This window comes from Arachis stenosperma, chromosome 3, assembly GCF_014773155.1.
Source record: "Arachis stenosperma cultivar V10309 chromosome 3, arast.V10309.gnm1.PFL2, whole genome shotgun sequence".
Lineage (NCBI taxonomy): Eukaryota > Viridiplantae > Streptophyta > Magnoliopsida > Fabales > Fabaceae > Arachis > Arachis stenosperma.
The window spans coordinates 130,961,061-130,973,143 of record NC_080379.1 but is presented as its reverse complement, the minus strand read 5'-3'; positions in this window follow the sequence as shown (position 1 = coordinate 130,973,143).

Sequence of the window (12,083 nt, the reverse complement as noted above, 5' to 3'; positions counted from 1 at the left end):
GTGTACAACGTTATGAGTTGTGGGTGTTTTGTTCCTTGCGAACGGGTTTGCGATTGTTAGGCTTATGATCGGATATGGGGATTGTAAAGTGCTCGATGGAGTTGGAAGGTTGAAGCCTTGAGATTGAGATGAGTTTAGTGTGCGGATGTTGAGCACGTCGTTGTAACCTCATCCTGTTTTATAACCTTCAATGCCTTGCCTTACTATCACAGGATTGACCCATGTTATCTTTTGCATTGAGCCTACCTTGTAACATTTGCCTTGCAATCACACTTCTACCTTTGCACCCTTCTGCATATGACAATCAAAGTATTTAAAAATCGTATATATGTTTATATGATGAGATATTTTGCTTCTTCCTTAAATGTGTTCAAGGGTGAACTGTTATGAAATTTCTTTCGTTTTGTAACAATTTTCGAGGGCGAAAATTTTTATAAGGTGGGTAGAATGTAAGACCCAGAATATTTAAAAAGTCTTATTATGATCAAGTCTCAAATCCTACAGTTATTTATAGCCTTAATTTCAGAGATTATTTTACTAAAGATAATTAAGGCAAGTTTTGATTTATTGGATTTGAGATAAGTTATGATTATTATCCAATTTTATAATTATTGGATTATTTTCTATATTTGAATTATAAAGTTATTAGTTATGAAATAATAAGAATTTTATATGTTTTGGATTGAATGATTGATATTTTAAATATTAGTATTGCTATTTTGGAAAATGAAAAAAATTAAATATATTACTTCTAATTATTTGGTTGGGACATTTTATTGAAAATAATTTGTAAAATTGAAGAGCAAATAGTATTTCTATACATTAATTTTGTTGGATTAGAATTTATTTCTAATTACTATATTATCCCTATTTTTAAGTGAAATTACTAAAATGTCCCTAACCCTAATTTTTAAAATGAGGAAACCCTAACCCGGTAACCCATTACCCGACCCGGTTCTCTCTCAACCCCACTCAATCCCCCCAAACCCAGCCGCAACACAGCAGCAATAGCTGCAAAAGAAATGGAACGAAGAAAGAAAAGGGCTAGGAGGAAACAGGGAAACGCAGAGGGAAAAGCTGCGCTGTGACCACCGGCCAGCCGTCGCTGTCGTCCCGCGCTTACCCACTCACCACCGCCGCTGGAGGAGCCGTGACCAACGTGTCGCTGTCGCTGAAGCTCCGCGCCGCTGTCCAACCGCCGCGCCTCGCCGTCGGCGCTGTTCATCTTCATCGCAAACAGAGGAGAGCGAGGGACCTAGAGAGAAGGGGCGAAGAGTGAAGCCATCGCTGGGGCCTTGCCTGCCGCTGCCAGAAGCGCGGAGGAAGGGAGAGCAGTCGCGCATCCAGCTGTGTCCCCACCACCGCGAGGGTTCCGCCGCCGTCACTGTAACCGCGCCGTCGCCGTTCCCTGAAGCCCGTGTCGCCGTCGAGCCCAGATGAGAGGAGAGACCAGGCCTGAACCTCGACGAGCTGGGAAGAACCAGTGGCACCGTTGTGCCGTCGTCGTGGGCACCACCGCGTCCGTCGGAACGGCCGTCGCCGCTGCCACCATCTGAGCTCGCCGTTTCTGGTGGTGGCAAGCTGAACCGTAGTCAGAAGAGGGTTCTGACCGCCGCAGGTGTCGCTGCTGGAGAAGGGAGCTGCGCCTGTGTTTCTGACCACCGGGAGTAGTTCTGTGACTTCTGGGACCACCGCCGGAGCCTCTGGCTACTTCTGCCGTCGCCGGAAAAACTCTACCGGTAAGGGCTTTGAATTTGGTTTTTATTTGTTTAAGATTCCGAAAGCTTTATCGCCTCTGTATGTGGGTTTCAGTTACCAACGCCGGAGTCCGGTTGCCGCTGTCACTTGAGGTGGCTGACGTGCTGCCGCTGAACCGGTTCAAGAGACCGCCGCTGTTCGGTTCAGCCGTTTCTTCTTCGGTAAGTATGTTTCGGAAAGCCTCGCGTTAGTATTTCGTTGTGTTTGGTTAATGAATAGGAGTTTTGGTAACATGGGGTCGAGTCCTGATTATTATATGTTACGAATAGTGTTGATATGGTTATTGCGAAAGTGGCTGGGAGCTGAGGTTTTGGTTGCGGTCAATTCGGGTTGAGGCGGAAAGGACTTGATGAGGCGTTTGGGTTATGGATTTGCGTTTTGAGGTAGGGGCGCTTTCCAAAAACTATGTTTTATGTATTGGAAATTATTACATATGGATACTGATGTGAGATATTATGTATTTAGTGATTGTATCTGCCTTATGTATTATTTGATTGACTCGAATGATTATGGATGTTGGTTTGGCTGAATTGTTGTGCGGCTTGTGAAATGTAATGTTTGAAGTTGATTCTTTAAAGATTTGAATCTGAGTTTAATCCGTTGAAGATTGATTTGATTTGAGTTAATTATTTTGATGACTTGAAAAGTCAAATGCACTTTTGAATTCAGCCTGGTTTACTTTAATTGACTTGGTTTGGACAAATGATTTATTACTGAGCTGTTTCTTTAAGGCTTTGGGAATGAGTTAAAACGGTTGGTATTGAGTTGATTTTGAAATGATTCCCTTGAGATACGCCACTGAGGCGATTGTTGGATTTAGCTTGCTTTAAATTGATTTCTGGTTTTGAGCTGTTGAAAAGGAATGAGAAATGGTTTAGTTGGGACCCGAACCGGGTGGCAAAAGTCCAAGTTTTAGGGGAGGTGCTGCCGAAATTTCTGCAAAATCCTAGTCTTGTTTGAAAAGTTATTTAAAAAGGGTTAGATTTGAGAAATTGTATTATTTGATTTATTAAGAGGATATTTATGTTTTCAAGCTTAATTTATTTAATGAACCTTATACGTTGAGTTCGGCTTATTTAGAACTGAACTATTTTTTTTACCGTTTGAATCACTGAAGAAAAGAATGATGCTCTAATATTGATTTTAATATAAAAAGGAGTTTTTAGTGATTTCAAAGGAATCTAGACTTTTGATTGATTAATCAAGTTTGAGGCATTTTGGAAGAGTTAGAAAAATGGGTTCTAAAAAGAAACCTGAAAGTGGTTTGATTCAAATGAACCGGTTCTGTTTCAAATGAGTTGATTTTTGGACCGGGTTGGAACTTGTGATTTTGTATAGCCGGTTTTATAGTAAATTCAGTTTTATTTACTTGAACCGAGAAATCTATGATTTTAAGAGTTTCAATGAATTTTAAGGAATTGATATAGGTTGACCTTCCCTAAAGACTTGGGACTCTGCCGAGAAACTTTTGTTATAAAATCCTATTATTGGATGGATGATTTTGAATACTTTGAAATAAATCCTTAACTTGCCATGATTTTGGAAGTTTTAGAAAGAGAATGCCGAGAGTGGCTTTGTTTTAAAAAGAGAACTCACTTTGAGTAAATTTGGCTTATGAGCCTGAGATGATTTGAGAAATGAGATCTTTAAAGCCAAGGCTGAAAAGAGTTAAAAATTTGATTTCAAAGTGAAATGGCTTGAGAAAAGTGAGTTATGGCTTAAACGCCGGTTTTATGAATTTGATGATGTTGAATGATGGAAGTACTATTTTTGTTATGGGCCAGAATGGCTGTGTATGATTATGAATATTGGCTGGTTCTGGGTTGAACCGTGAGCCGAAATGGCTATGTGTGATATTGATTTATGGCTGATTGCCGAATGAGTTATAAGCCGTATGGCTGGCTATGAATTATGAATTTAAGCCGAAGGGCTGTATTTATTGATAAATTGGTTGGTTCTGAATTGAACCGTGAGCCGGATGGCTGAGATGGATGGTGATCCATGATTGAATATAAATGCATGTATGCAATTGAATGATTTGTGAATTTAAGCCGAATGGCTGAGATGAAAGTTGTAAGCGAGTATGCTTGTGTTTTCTCTCTGTTGTAAGGGTGACAGGGCACCGATACCCTCTAATGGCGACAGGGCGCAGATACCCTCTAATGGCGACAGGGCGCAGATACCCTCTAATGGCGACAGGGCGCAAATACCCTCTAATGATAATAATGCGCAACAGAGAGACTGTATCCGGGTTAGCTACCGGACACGTCGGGTTGGCTTGGTAACCGACAGATGATATCATCAGCCACTAGGGACAGGCATGCATCATATGCATCTATGTGACATTGTTTGGGTGTGCATATTATACTTGGTTTGCCTATGTGATTATTTGCTAATTGTTCTACTTGCAATAACTGTTTGTTTGTGCTTGCATCCTCCTATTTGTGTTTTCTACTGGGACTCTGTTGGATCGTGGTGATTTGATTGATGGATGGATTGTTTGGGCCTAGGGCCGTGGTTGAAGTGATATGGACCGATGGTTGGTTTCGATTTTGTGTTTCTGATTTGGAAAAATATGAAAGGCTATTTTGGTTCATCATAGATAAACCGTTTTGAAAGGCTTTTGAGCTTTTGAGAATTGAATGGTTCCTCTTTTAGAAAAGATTTCCGGCTTTACTTTTATTGAAAACCGTTGTTTTTGAAAAGAGGCATAAGATGGTTATTAATCACTGGTACGGTTTATCTTCATGTATCCTATTACAGTAATTCCCAAAAACCCTCTACTGAGAACCCTTTCGAGGATGATGTTCTCACCCCTTACATTTTTCCCCTTTCAGGATATGGGCGCAGAAGTTACGAAGAATTTATTTAGTTATTGTTGTGATGCTCTGTATGGCCTTAGTTATTATTTATTGTACCCTCGCCTTTAACTTGATATATTCTGTAAGAGGGATAGGAATTGTATTGGTTAATGTCTGTAAGATTATTTGTATATGTATGTATATATATGGATGTACTCTTTATGAGTTTTTGTAAGTTGTATGGTTTCCTTGGAGGTACGTTATCGAACGAAAGTATTTTTGGGAACGGTATTTGCGGTTTAAAGTTTTAAACAGGCTCATATTCTAGTATTAAATAGTATAAGTGTCGTCGTAATGTCCGAGCTATCAGAGTTGCGCAGCCGGAAGCGTGAGCTTTGGTAGTTAGGGTGTTATACTATTCACAACTGAATTAATAGTCTGGTTGAAAGACCTTTTGCTGATAAATTCTTTTCAACTAGAACCATGGATAAGGCGTTTAAAGCAATTTGGGGGGAGACTAATAGAGTTTCGAGTAAAGGAGATTGATCACAATCAATTCCAATTCTTTTTCGATAACGAGTGGGATATTATGAGAATTGAAAGAGGTTCTCCATAGCTTTTCAAGGACTATGCTCTCCATACCCAGCGTTGAAAAGAAGGGGTATGCATTGGAGAACAACTAATCAATGAGATACCAATATGGGCCCAATTTTGAGCATTCTTGAAATCTTTAAGACGCTGGAGGCTGCTTGAAAGCTTGGTGAAGGGCTCGGTAAGGTGATGGATGTGGGACTGTTTGATGTTAAAGGGATAGAGACATGTATCATCAAAGCAAGGGTGGTTATTGATGGAAATCGAACTGTAAAAGACTCTCTTAAAGTCATTAGTCCTGACAAGTCTCCAATTGGAATGGTGATTTGGTATGAAAGGCTAGAGATGATGTGTACGTATTGTGCAATTATAGGCCATGACCACAAAACATGTGTTATATTTTGGGAGGATATAAAGAAAAATAGGTTAAGAGAGGATAAGATAGGAGAATGAATCAGAGTTGTTAATCAAATTGGTATGAGGGTAGAGACTAAGAAAGATGAAGGGAGAAAGGGAGAAAAGAGCTTTCAAGCTGGTCAGCCCATTCACAGAAAAAAAAACCGCTCCCAAAATGCCTGGTAAATGAATTTTTAAACTTGAGTGTCAAAGACAAAAAAAGATATGATCAAGGAGTCAAGAGTCCTACCAAGAACGAAAAACGTTATGAGAAAAAGGAGAATGATAGGAGTATATAAAATGCTATGGTTATAAGCTCAAATCAGATTCACTTAGGAGGAACAAGTAGTTTCCAAATATGGTAACACAAGGGTCCTAACTAAAAATCGCATGCCAAGTACTCCTACTGCTGAATACTCCGTTAAATATAAAAGGCTAAAACAGATGGCTAGATCAAACCATAGAAGGATAGAGATACTGTCCGGGACTAAAATAAGGATGGAAGATGAACTGGAGATCGTTTTAGAATCATTAGTTGGAGGAGTTATTGGAGATATGGATCAAGAGATGGAGAAGGGTGCTAGTCGTTCAGTGGCAGCCAATGCACCATGAGAGTCCTAATGTGGAACTATCAAGATTTAGGGAGACCCCTGACAGTCCACAATCTTAAAGAGATGTACCAATCCCACTCTCTCGAGGTGGTTTTCTCTGTAAAACTAAAAATCAATCTCAAATGGTGGAACGTAAAGTCAGATCATGCAGATATCAAAATTTTACATTAGTGGGCCCAAATGGAACATAAGGAGGAATGACTCTAGCATGGAAAAATCATGTGGAGGTACAAATTCTATTTAAAAACTCTTTTTCATAATTGCTTTGGTTAAAGATGAGAATAAGAATGTGAGTTGGGGGTTGGTTGGAGTTTACTTAAGCACTAATGAGCTGACTCGAATAAATCAATTGGAAAAAATCTGTTCTCGACTTCAGCAATTTGAAGGTAGCTTTATTATCTTGGGCGACTTCAATACAATTACAAATTATGGAGAAAAGGGGGGAGGGAATATGAGGTCTAATGCCTCCATTGAAATTTCAATGGTTTCATTAACGATAATCAATTGATTGATCTTGGGATGATAGTATAGCGGTTCACATGGTCAAATAGGAAGGATGCATGGAGAGGTGTTAATTAGGGAGAGGCTTGATCATTTTATGGCTGGAATGGCTTGGAGGAAGACTTATGTAGATGTGGTGGTAAGAAGATTATCGGAGAATAGTTCGGATCACGCTCCTCTCTTACTTGATTTGGATCCTCCAAGATGGTCTACCAAAAGAAGATTTAAATTTCAGGAGTAGTAGTGTGAGATGGAGGATATAAGGACGCTGATAGTAGAAGTTTGGAGTATGAAAGTTAATAGCTCACCTATAAACATTTTGGCATAGAAATTGAAGTGTTGTAGGTACCGTCTAGTGCAATGGTAGCAGCATAACAAATCCAACTCTAAAAAGGTAATTAAAAAACAAAATCTTAGGTTAGAACAGTTGAGGACAGCGGGTTATTTTGGTGGGTTAGAGGTGTTAAAAGTAGAGAAAAAAATTAGAAGAGGGGCTATTGATAAACCGCTATTTTGCGGTTTATTTTGTACTGAATTGAGTGTATTTTATCCATTATTCTCACACTTATTCATAGAATTTGCATGTTTTATACTTTCCTTCCTAATTTTGTGCTATGATTGAAAACATGCTTCTTTGGCATTAAATTTTCTAATTTTAATCCTCTCTTATTACCATTCGATGCCGTGATATGTTTGTTAAGTGTTTTCAGGGTTTATAAGATAGGAATGGCTTAGAGGATGGAAAGGAAGCATGCAAAAGTGGAAGGAACACAAGAAATTTAAGGAATTGCTAAGCTGTCAATCCTGACCTTTTCGTACTAAATCGATCATAACTTGAGCTACAGAATGAGGCAGTTCCAGTTGCGTTGGAAAGCTGACATCCGAGGCTTCAAAATGATATGCAATTTGCCATAGTTGCCTTGTAGTTAGGCAACGCGCACGCGTGGTATGACGCGTACGCGTGACCAGTGCGGCAGACAAGCGACACGTATGTGTGACCAGGATTTTGTCAAGCGACGCGTACACATGACATTTTGTCACGTGCTGCAAATATCAGAAAATGCTGGGGGCAATTTCTGGGCTGATTTTGGCCCAGTTCCAAGTCCGAAAACACATATTAGTGGCTGCAGAGTGGGGGAATAAATCGATTCAACATTCATTCACATAATTTTAGGTTTTAGGGTTTCTCTTTCAATTTCTCCTTAGGTTCAAGTTCAATTTTACTTTAATTTAGTTTTCTCTTACTTTTATTTGTTTAAGCACTTTAGTTTATCTTCCACCCTTGTTGTTTTCCTTTTTTGCCATTTTCATGTTTATGAACTATTGTTACATTTGATTTCTTCTAATGTAATTTGTGTTTTCTATGTTTATTGTTGCTCTCTTTAATTGTTAGTCATTGATGCTTGCAATTGATTGTTTAGATTTATTTTCCTTGTTAGTTTTATATGCTTTTGTTTTATGCCTTCTAAGTGTTTGATAAAATGCTTGGTTGGATTTTAAATTAGATTTTTATGTTCTTAACTTGGATTAATCAATTAAAGACTCTTGAGTTATCAAAACTCATTTGTTGATTGGTAATTGAAGATTGTCGATTAGTTTGAACTTCACCAAAGCTAGTCTCTCACTTTGAGTTGACTAGGACTTGTGAACTCAAGTTAATTGTATGCACTTGACCTTCCTCCATTGGTTAGATGTTAAATAAGTGAAGGCAACTCGCATTTACCATCACAATTGACAATGATAATGAGGATAGAACTTTTAATTATCAATTCTTGCTAAGAGCTTTCTTAGTTACTAATTTATTTTCTTGTTATTTACATTCCTTGTTTATTAAACTCAAAACCCAAAAAGATATAATCTCATAACCAATAATAAACTACACTTCCCTGCAATTTCTTAGGAGATGACTCGAGGTTTAAATACTTCGGTTATTTTATTGGCTTCAGATCCACAAAATATTGCTCTGGTGGCTGAAAATTATTTCAAGAAAATATTTTCATCCACTAACCCATTAGGACCTGGTGACATATTCAATGATTTCAGTCCTTCGGTTACAGTTTTCATGAACTAGAGGCTAATAAGACCAATCTCTATGGAGGAAACCAAGAGATCCACTTTTAACGTTTGTCATCAAAGTGCTCCAGGTGAGGATGGCTTTATAACACGGTTTTTCCAGTTTTATTAGGACATTGTTGGTGGTGATATTTTTATGGCGATTCTAGTTTTTTTGGTGGAGGTAAAATTCTTAAAGCATACACAGATTTGCTTGATCCCTAACATTTTGGATGCTAGAGATATGTCACAGGTCAGACCTATTAGCTTATCCTCAGTCTTTTATAAGATTATTTCTAAAATTCTGGTACATAGACTTTAGAAGTTTATGAATAATTTAATAATTTCTACCATTATCCTAATAGCTCATGAATGTCTACACTACCTCAAAATTAAGAGGTGGGGATTGCAATGTGAAATGACTATTGATGAGCGGATATTTTATACGCTTTTTGGGGATAATTTCACGTAGATTTTAGTTTGTTTTAGTTAGTTTTTAGTAGATTTTTATTAGTTTTTAGGCAAAAGTCATATTTCTGGACTTTACTATGAGTTTGTGTGTTTTTCTGTGATTTCAGATATTTTCTAGCTGAAATTGAGGGAGTTGAGCAAAAATCTGATTCAGGCTGAAAAATGACTGCTGATGCTGTTGGATTCTGACCTCTCTGCACTCGGAATAGATTTTTTTGAGCTACAGGAGTCCAATTGGCGCGTTCTTAATTGGGTTGAAAAGTAGACATCCAGGGCTTTCCAGCAATATATAATAGTCTATACTTTGCGCAAAGATAGATGACGTAAACTGGCGTTCAACACTAGTTCCATGTTGCAGTCTGGCGTTCAGCGCCAGAAACAAGTTGCAAGTTGGAGTTCAACGCTAGAAATAGGTTACAACCTGGCGTTCAACTCCAGAAATAGTCCAGGCACGTGAGAAGCTTAAGTCTCAGCCCCAGCACACACCAAGTGGGTCCCAGAAGTGGATTTCTGCACTATCCATCTTAGTTTACTCATTTTTTGTAAACCTAGGTTACTAGTTTAGTATTTAAACAACTTTTAGAAACTTATTTTGTATCTCATGACATTTTAGATCTGAATTTTGTACTCTTTGACGGCATGAGTCTCTAAACTCCATTGTTGGGGGTGAGGAGCTCTGCAACGTCTCGATGAATTAATGCAATGATTTCTGTTTTCCATCAAACACGCTTGTTCCTATCTAAGATGTTCATTCGCGCTTCACTATGAAGAAGGTGATGATCCGTGACACTCATCACCTTCCTTAATCCATGAATGTGTGTCTGACAACCACCTCCATTCTACGTTAGATTGAATGAGTATCTCTTAGATTCCTTAATCAGAATCTTCGTGGTATATGCTAGAATCCATTGGCAGCATCCTTGAGAATCCGAAAAGTCTAAACCTTGTCTGTGGTATTCCGAGTAGGATTCTGGGATTGGATGACTGTGACGAGCTTCAAACTCGCGAGTGTTGGGCATAGTGACAGACGCAAAAGGATCAATGGATCTTATTCCGACATGATCGAGAACCGACAGATGATTAGCTGTGCTGTGACAGAGCATTTGGACCATTTTCACTAAGAGGATGAGAAGTAACCATTGACAACGGCGATGCCCTACATACAGCTTGCCATGGAAGGAGCCTTGCATTTATGAAAGTGAGAAAGCATTATGTTGCAGGAATTCAGAGGACAAAGCATCTCCAAAACTCCAACATATTCTCCATTACTGCATAATAAGTATTTATTTCATGCTCTTTTACTTTTTACAATTAAAACTAAAAATTATTATTGATATTATATCCTGGCTAAGAATAATAAGATAACCATAGCTTGCTTCAAGCCAACAATCTCCGTGGGATTCGACCCTTACTCACGTAAGGTATTACTTGAACGACCCAGTGCACTTGCTGGTTAGTTGTGCAGATTGCAAAAGTGTGATTGCAATTTCGTGCACCAAGTTTTTGATACCGTTGCCAGGGATTGTTTGAGTTTGAACAACTAACGGTGAATCTTGTTGCTTAGATTAGGAAAAATTAGTCCTTTTGGTTTAGAGTCACTAGAATTGCATCTTTTATTATCCCTTTTAAAAACTTTTTCAAAAATATTATTTTTCTTTATTTTTTTTAGTTTTTCTGTGGAGTTTAGTGTCATGTTCTAAGTTTGGTGTCAATTGCATGCTTTTCTTTGTCTCTCAATTTTTTGAATTGTATGTCCTTGTTTTTCCTTGATCTTCAAATTGTTCTTGTCAATTTTTCTTGTTTGATCTTTGGTTTGTCTTGTTCTGTGTGTTTTCGTGTTTTCCTTGTGCTTTTTCAAAAATATTTTTTTATATACAATATTAAAACATGTTACGTTTATAGCTCAGTTGGCTAGAGCGTTGGCTTATGTTCTTTGCAATTGGGTATCTTCCTTTTAAAACTTTTTTTTTCAAAAATAATTTTTTTTTATTAAATCTTGCGCCAAACTTTAAGTTTGGTGTTCTATTGTTAATTTTCTTTATTTTTTGAAAATTTTATTGTGGTTTTCTAAAAATTTTAAGTTTGGTGTTCTTTCTTTTGTTCTTGTTGTTTGGTGGACGGAATTGTGATCAACAATAATGGCTCTTTGGCATGTGCATAAAAATTAACTCAGCACTTTCTTTCCACAACTCCGTTCAACTTAACCAGCAAGTATACTGGGTGATCCAAGTAATACCTTACGTGAGTAAGGGTCGATCCCACAGAGATTGTTGGTATGAAGCAAGCTATGGTCACCTTGTAAATCTCAGTTAGGCAGATTAAATTGGTTTATGATGAGTTCGAAAATTAATAATAAACAGAAAATAAAATAGGATAGAAATACTTATGTAAATCAATAGTGGGAATTTCAGATAGGCGTATGGAGATGCTGTGCTCCTCTTGTATTTCTACTTTCTTATTACATTCATCCAATCCTTCTTACTCCTTTCCATGGCAAGCTGTATGTAAGGCATCACCGTCGTCAATAGCTACTTTTCATCCTCTCAGGAAAATAGTCCTATGCGCTGTCACTGCATGGCTAATCGTCTGGAGGCATCACCCTTGCCGATGGCTACATCCCATCCTCTCAGTGAAAACAGTCCAAATGCTCTGTCATAGCACGGCTAATCATCTGTCGGTTCTCAATCAGGTTGGAATAGAATCCCTTGATTCTTTTGCGTCTGTCACTAACGCCCAGCTTTCAGGAGTTTGAAGCTCGTCACGATCATTCAATAACGGAATCCTACTCGGAATACCACGGACAAGGTTAGACTTTCCGGACTCCCGGAATCCTACTCGGAATACCACAGACAAGGTTAGACTTTCCAGATTCCCATGAATGCCGCCATCTATCTAGCTTATA